Source organism: Lepidothrix coronata, unplaced genomic scaffold, assembly GCF_001604755.1.
Source record: "Lepidothrix coronata isolate B3197 unplaced genomic scaffold, Lepidothrix_coronata-1.0 Scaffold67, whole genome shotgun sequence".
NCBI lineage: Eukaryota > Metazoa > Chordata > Aves > Passeriformes > Pipridae > Lepidothrix > Lepidothrix coronata.
Window position 1 is genome coordinate 25,550 of NW_016690247.1, and position 7,915 is coordinate 33,464.

Sequence of the window (7,915 nt, forward strand, 5' to 3'; positions counted from 1 at the left end):
GGATCAGCTGCAGATGGGCTTAAACCAAACCAAGATGCCGTCCTTTATGATGCTGGTGGGTCCCTCCAGTGTCCAGATACACTGTAACTTCCAGAGGTGGAGGTTCAGGATCGGCCCAAGCTCCGGCAGCCTGGGGCTGAGAAGGTCTTCTGATCTCAGGAGAACAAAACCCGAGTTCAGCTGCCTCTAGAGGTAAGCGATAGACTGAGACATTTCAATGGCTATTTCACAGAATCACAGACTCATTCAGGTTTGAAAAGACTCCCAAGATCATTGAGTCCAGCCTGTGACTGGCAACTAAACTACAGCACTAAGAGCCACATCCAGTTGTTTCTTGAACACATCCAGGAACACATCCAACCTGTTCCCTGGGCAACCCCTCCCAATGCTTGACAACCCTTTCCGTGAAGTTCATCCTGATGTCCAACCTGAACCTTCCCTGGTGCGGCTTGAGGCCATATCCTCTTGTCCTGTTGCTGGTTGCCTGAGAAAAGAGGACAACCCCCCACATTTCATCTGGAGTGCTGTGTCCGGTTCTGGGCTCCTCTGTACAAGAGAGACATGGAGCTCCTGGAGCAAGTCCAGTGGAGGGCAACTAAATATGATTAAAGGACTGGAGCATCTCTCTTACAGGGAAAGGCTGAGGGTGTTGGGCCTGTTCAGTCCTGGGAAGAGACGACTGAGAGGGGACCTCATCCATGTTTGTCAGTGTCTGCAGGGAGGGGGCAGAGGATGGACCAGGCTCTGCTTGGGAGTGCCCAGCAATGGGACGAAAGGCAACAGGCAGAAACTCATGCCCAGGAAGTTCCACCTGAATATTGGGAAGAACTTCTTTACTGTGCAGTGAACAAGCACTGAACAGGTTGCCCACAGAAGGTGTGGAGTCTCCCTGACTGGAGATATTCCAGAACTGTCTGGACACAATCCTGTGCCATGTGCTCCAGGATGACCCTGCTGGAGCAGGGAGGTCGGACCCACTGTGGTCTCTTCCAACCCGACCCATTCTGTGATTCTGTGATATTTTCTTTCAAGGAAAATTTACTTAAATAGGAACACAAAGTTTGAGTGCTCATTGGTCATCGAGTATATTCAGTAACCTAAGTCTGAAGTTACAGAATCACGGAATGGGGCAGGTTGGAAGGGACCACAGTAGATCCAACCTCTCTGCTCCAGCAGGGTCATGCCAGAGCACATGTAACAGGATTGCATCCAGACGGTTCTGGAATATTTCCAACGAGGGAAACTCCACAATTGGAACATCCCAGCTTAGGAACAAGAGAACAACTGTGCCAGCTGGTGCCACTGAGCGAGGACAAGGGGTTAAATTTCGCCTCTTCCCGAGCGAATTGGCCAGATCCCGCCAGGATCCGCGCTGCCTCGGGGAAGCAAGGAAGGAGGGAGGGAGTGTGTGAGAGCAGAGCCATGAGACCGGCGGGGGGACAGGACATCTCACCCTCCCCCGCCCCGGTCTCTGAGGGGCGGCACCGTGACCCCCCCGCGGCCATGTTGTGGGGGGCAGCGGCGCATCCCATGGTGCAGCGCGCCGGGAGGGCGGGGAGACAGGGAAGGAGGGAGGGAGGGAAAGAGGGAGGGAGGCGGCACTGCTCGCGCAGACCCTCCGGAGCCTTCTCGTCCTGCTCCTCCTCCGCTGCTTCTCCTCCTGGCCGCGGCCCCGGAGGCGGCCGTGCCCGCAGCGCGGTGAGTGCGGGCGGCGGGGGCTGCCCGGGGAGGGGGCGGGCGGAGCGGCCCCGGTTTTACATCGCGGGGAGGGGGCGCAGCGGGGGCAGCGGCGGCTCCTTCCTTGTCTCCCCCTCCACCCACCCGGGCTCGTGGAGCGGCGGCGGCTCCGCAGGGAAGGGAAGGTTGTCCCCGGTGCCGCCCGTTCCCATGTCCCCGGGGAGGGGCCGCCGCGGACACCGGGGCGCAGGAGGGTGGGCTGGGGGGTCTCCGGGCAGAGCCGCTTCCCTGCCCGGGAAGGGCAGGCTGGGAAGGGGATGGGAGAGGAGGAGGCTGCGGGGAGAGGTCAGTGGTGCCCCGCCTGCCCCGTCCCCCTCCTGGGGGGGACCCGGCCGCCCCCTCCGCCCTGCCCGCCCCGCATTCCCGGCCGGTCCCACCGGATGTGTCGGGAGGCGGCGAGGTGGAGCGGGACGGTCCGCAAAGTAAACAAAGGGAAAGGGAAGGGAGGAGGAGGAGGAGGTGTCCCCTCGCTGCCGGAGCCGGGCTGTGCCGGGCTTGCCCCTTCCCCTCCCCAGGCGGGCGCGTAAATCCGCGGCTGCCGCTCGGAGCTGGGGTGGGAGCTCAGGGGAAGTGGTTGAGGTTCCTTCTTTTGGGTTTTTTTTTTTTTTTTTTTTTTTGTTGTTGTTTTATCCAAATGGGACTGACTTCCTTAGGTAACTTTGTATTCACTTTTCTCTCTTACTGCTGTCGGTGGGACGGTGTGATCCGAAGGGAATCGGGGGCAGCGCTTTGGTCCCCAACCCTTAACCCGGGCACAGCCTCCGGCATCTGGAGCGGGGAAGGGGAGCAAGTGCTCCCTCAGCGTGGATTTTGGGCGACTCGGTGGTGCCACACAAGTTGGGTCAGATGGAGGAGCCTTTGCACTTCTTGGAGAAATCTGATATTTTTTCTTTATCCGGTTGTAAACCTGATTTTTGGAGTACAGTGAGAACTGCACTCCTGCAGCTGTAACAGGGAATCGCTCTCCTCCAAATCCCCGCGACTAATTCTGAAGCATGTGCTGTACATTGCCAGTTCTCACATCCATTCTCTTCCCAGACCTCCTGTACTCAGATGATGCTTTTTTGGAACAAGGGAGAGTCTTTTCTCTTTGATTTCCCGTTCTTTTTTTGTTGTTTGCTGGCTGAAGCGCTGTTCCCTGTATCGTTTCTGTGTTAGCTGGCTTGCAGTCAATCCTATTCCAGTGCTGAGTGTATCCTGCAGGCCCTGGCACTGGAGCAGCATCAGCCTGCAGCTCAGTTTTTGGCAATTTCATTGGGGTAAGATACTGTGCTGTAGTAAATGCGCTGAATAAAAAGTTCACTTGAAAGGAGAAACACTTGGAGATTCGTATTGAATTATTTAATGTAAATGTTAGCTTAAAAATGAAATGGTATTGCAGTGTCCCTTTAAAATTCACACTCCTTCGGCATCTGGTTGTTTGGTATATTTTTTTTATTTCCACTGTATTAATTGGGAAAGTCCCACATTCCTCAAAGCTAATCTGCCTTTATCGTCTCTGGTTCTGTTAAACCTGGGTAAGGTCAAGAGCACAACTGGATTGGGGCCAGAAATATTAGAAGTTATATTGTTTATTTGGAACAGTTTGTTATCTCACTGATGTTGTCCAAAATTCCACCACTTCCTTTTTCCACCTGGCCCCTTTTTTGTTACCCCCTGAAATCAGGTTGTTATCCTACCTCCAATCTTTGTTGGAACACCTTTGCCTATGTGGTGTGATTTGGGATGGGGACCACAGCCCTTGGAGTTCTTAAATCAAGTTTTGTGGCTGAGATTCTGTACAGAATGTGTGTGTGTACCTTTGAAATCGCCCCATGCAGTAAATTTAATGGACCTAAAATCAGGTGTCCTGTTAACAGAACAAACAAAAAAAAACCCAAAGAAGGAGGAGACTGTAAACTGGACTGTAAACTCTACAGGCAATTCAACAAGAGAAAAGAGTCCTGAAATTAATTTGTCTTTTGTGCTGTTATGTCTTAAATGTAGTTTTTGTAGAACATGGCTGGGATTGATGTTTGTGTTGGTTGACCTTTTATTTTTCAGGAAGGTTAAAATGTACACATGAAAGGAAAATGACATAGTGCTTATTTGTCAAAAACTCTAAGCTTTATTTGGCTTCAGCCTTGGGTATTATTAAAGGTACTAAGTATATGTAGTGACACAGCAATCAACTAGTAGTGTATTGGAATACTTCATCCAGAAAGGAATATTCTTAGAATAGCACTCTTGTGTCTTGAATGTGTAATTTGCTGAAATAGCGTTAAAAATGGTTTCGACTTCTGGGTATCTGGTGATGTGACTTTGCTCCAAAATATGTTACGTGTTGTGGAAAGGGCTTATTTTTGCTAATACAATGGTTTACCACGTGATGACTAATGAATGGGGGACCTTGGTTTTGTGAGCTCCACCGAGCTAATATTTTGGGGGATGATAGGAGAGAAAAGCAGGAGTGCTTTTTAGAGATTAAGTAGTAAAAGAGGTGGCTTTGGTGGTTCTTTTTTAAATGCATCTATAAATGTGGTAGGTTTTTTTTTCAATAGGAGGGTAACTCAAGAATCAATAAGTTTTATTTCTTGCCATTTGTATAACAAAATGATCGTATTTTTCTTCCCCTGGTAGGCATTGCTGTGTGTAGCAATATGTTCTTTATTTTGATATAACATTCATAGTAACAGTACAGGCTATTCCCATTCATTTTATATCTTCTGGGATTTATGGAAAAGTTCTTTTCTCTATGAAAAAGAGAACTTTCTGTCTTCTCAAAGTGCAGTTTTGAAGAATGCTGGTAACTATTAATAAGTTGTAATTTTGCTGTTAAATCTATATAAAACCACACAAGACATGAATAGTCTTGCATATTTTTTTGTCTTAAATCGAACATTTGTACCTTTACATTTGATGTAGATTATTGCAAAAAGTGTATTTTTATGTTCTGGATAGATTTTAGTAAATGGGCTGAAGGTAATTAAAAAGGACACTCTTGTGCTAGAATTCATCTTCCGTATCTGTTTCCTTGTGTTACAGCTGCCACTCTGGGATGGTAGCAGTGAAAACATGGGATTTATTTACTTCTTACCAGAAAGCTTCTGAGTCCTCATTTGGGAGAGCTGTCAGTGAAGTTTGACTGACATTTAGTTCCATCAGATGTGGTTTTCAGACTAAATGTGTGTTTCCTCTTATCTTGTGTTAGTGCAATTCTGAAGTTTCAAGTACCATTGAAAACATGGACATACTGACTTAATTTCTTGGGAAGGTTTTAATTAGAGGTCAGGATTTTAAAAACTGCAACAAACAAACCCTTACTGTATGACTTCGAGCTCTTGTATTGAATAAGAGCAGAAATGGTACAGGAACACTCTGAAAGTCAGTTTTGAATGCATTTATTTAGCACCTGAGCTAAAGTGATTCTTGTCTCCTTGAATAGTAACTTCTGCAGGATAGTTGTGTATTAAAAGCTGTCTTTTTTATTCTAAATGAAAAAAAAAAAAGCCCCCAGAACTGAATGCAGATTAATGCAAGATTAGAGTTTGTAAATTGTTAGCAATTTCAAGCGATTCTCTTAGGAGCCTTGGAAATCCAGTGTGTTCTACCACAGTATTCCATGAGTGTGGTTTATTGTGTGTGTTACAAAAACATGAAGCTGAAAGAAAGGGAAATTAAGTGGAAAACCTGATAACTCTCCGGGTAACTCTCTGGTTTTAAATAGGTTTTTCGGGTGTAGGAGAGGAAGAACTTCTGTGGAGATGATCAAGTAGATCTTTCTGAAAGCCCTCGTTACTCATGCCCTGCTCTCCATCTTGAGGCAATGGTTAGTAGCTAATCAAAAAAGCTGTTGAAAAAAGTGGCTATTTCAGGACTGAACAGCTTTAAAACCTGCAGATTTGGGGTTGTAGGCTTCAATTTTTATTTTCCCTATCCCATTTCTTTGTAACTTGTGTTCTATCCACTTGTAGGCTTCCTAAGATAGATGTTTGCTGTTTGTTCAGCATTAAGTGTTCCTGGTATTGGGATGCAAGTCTTGTATTTGGGCAGACTTCTGAGTGTTAGGTCTTTTATTTAAAAAAGAAACCCCAAATCACAAAAATAATCAAACAACCGAAAGCGCAAAAAACTCCAGCTGGCTTGATCTGATTTTTCTGGATTTGTATTTAAAGCAGACACAAGAGAGACAGCTGTGATTACCCAGGTGTGTGGGAGCTTTCCAAATATCCCCTTGCAAATTTTAGCAGTTCATGCACCTTTCAGCACGTCGGAGGTGGCAGGAGAACCACAGAAACTGATGCTCTGTGGCTCTGAAGGTGCCAGATGAAATGTGGAGACGCAGATCAGTGATGGTGTCAGTGGTTCGTCAGTTAGGATGAAATTGGAAAATAGTTTCTGAAATCTGATTTAAAAGGTTTGAATGCAACTTCTGTCAAGTGAAAATCAGAGTGGAAGAAGTAAATAACAAATGCTGAAGACAACAGGCTTTGTTAGAGAACATCTGACTCACTTGCATTAATGTGAATTTTGGGTGCATTTAAATTTTCTTCAGCTCTGCAGCAGTCCATGGCTGAGCTGGTAAAACTCTCCTGGACTGGATTTCCTTTGTCCCCTATAACTTCAAGACTTTTTTCCCCTGCCTTCTCTCTCTCTGCATTGTTCCTCTGCCCTTTTTGTCGTGTTCAGTGCAGAAGGGGCATAAGGAAGATGTTTAAGTAACCTTTGTTAGCTTCCTATTGCTTCCCTCTGGGAAGGGGACCTGACAAACACTCAACTCAGTTTCTTTTTTGCCGCAGGGTTCCAACTTGATAGAATGTAATATAGGTCAGTTTAGAGTTAATCCTTCAGATTAATCTTGACCCTTTCCCTGCCCATGGAACCCTAATTTAACTCGTTTAGAGACCCTGGACTAATTTCCTTCCTTTGTCCCAAAAACGTATAAACAAAATGTGGGCATCAGTGTCCTGCAGACAGCAGTGACACATGACATGTTCTGTGCCAGTGCTGTTGTTCCAGGTACACTGAACAATAAATCTGGAAGCATTTAGCCAGTGTGTATGTCAGGAGTCCTTGCATGAGGCACTTGTTGCCTTTGCAGAGGTAGAAGTGACTGAGGCTGTTCCCAGAGCTGGGGCAGTGGGAAGGAGGTCAGAGGGCTCTGCTGACTCTGAGCTGCTCCTGCTTCCTGCTGCCAACCCCGGGCCTTGCATTGTTTATCCACACATGAAAATGTGCAATTCCTGCTTTTGTTTTATTTTGATTTGGGGGAGGGCAGAGGGAGCAAACCATCTGAGCCTCTAAAGTGTCTTTGGAAGGCAGAGATAATTTTTCCTTTAGTCCCACTGAAGTTCCTGGGAAGGATTCGAAGCAGCAGATGATTTTTTTTTTTTTTCCTTAATAAGGGAAGGAGGAGCTGCTGGTCTTTCCTGTTTTCTTGCTGCAAATAATGAGGTTGCAGGGGGGTACCAGAAGTCTAGTTTAGGAGCAGCTCAGAATGAGTTAAATGATACATTTTGCAGCTGTGAATGCAGGTACCTACTTCTTTTCCCAGGCTTTTAACACTGCATGGAGTGTTTACTGATACAGTCCATGGGATGTACAGTAGCCAGAAAGGTTTCTGCTCCATCAGCATTTGATAAATAATTTCCTAGCAGTGCCTTCAACATTACTGCTATTGAAGGTACTAGTGAGAGACTTATAAATCCCAATGTCTGAATTACACCCAGTGGTGGAGATTTGCATCAATCAATACCTGTTTCATCCTGTCTTTTGTAGGTTTTATGTTCAGTGTGAATGCTGAGGCAAGTTTGTTCTCAGTAATACTCTGTAGCTTTGAGATTGAGAAATTCTGTGATCTTCAAAAGAGAATTTCCTCTTACTGATTTTAGGCAATCTCTTAAATTCTTTTTCTATGAAAGATAGCATGAAAACATAAAATCTACCACCATTTTCTTATTTGCACATAGGTATCTCTTCTTGATTTCCATTTTTTTGAACTAGGCAGTTCTAATCTTCCTGTCCTTTGAGGGGAAAATTGTCTGTGTTCTGGTTTAGAACACTGGAATTTTTATTTCTCACTTTTTTCAAGTAAAGGTTAATACAGAAAGAAGAAAAATAAAGTTAGTGTTTAAAAGAGTACAGTTCCTTTTTATTTTTGGTTAACCAACCAAGTTGTTTACCAGTTTTTTTCCCCCTG

At 45.8% G+C, this 7,915-nt stretch overlaps 1 protein-coding gene across 1 annotated transcript in view; it reads left to right on the forward strand.

Annotated features, from left to right (window-relative positions):
• The first annotated feature begins 1,559 nt into the window (after positions 1–1,559).
• Positions 1,560–7,915, forward strand: part of PTK2 (protein tyrosine kinase 2) — a 190,753-nt gene continuing 184,397 nt past the window's right edge. Inside the window, exon 1 of the mRNA XM_017818296.1 lies at positions 1,560–1,698. The gene's annotated coding sequence lies outside the window, so the exon portion shown is untranslated. The remainder of the gene's footprint in view (positions 1,699–7,915) is intronic.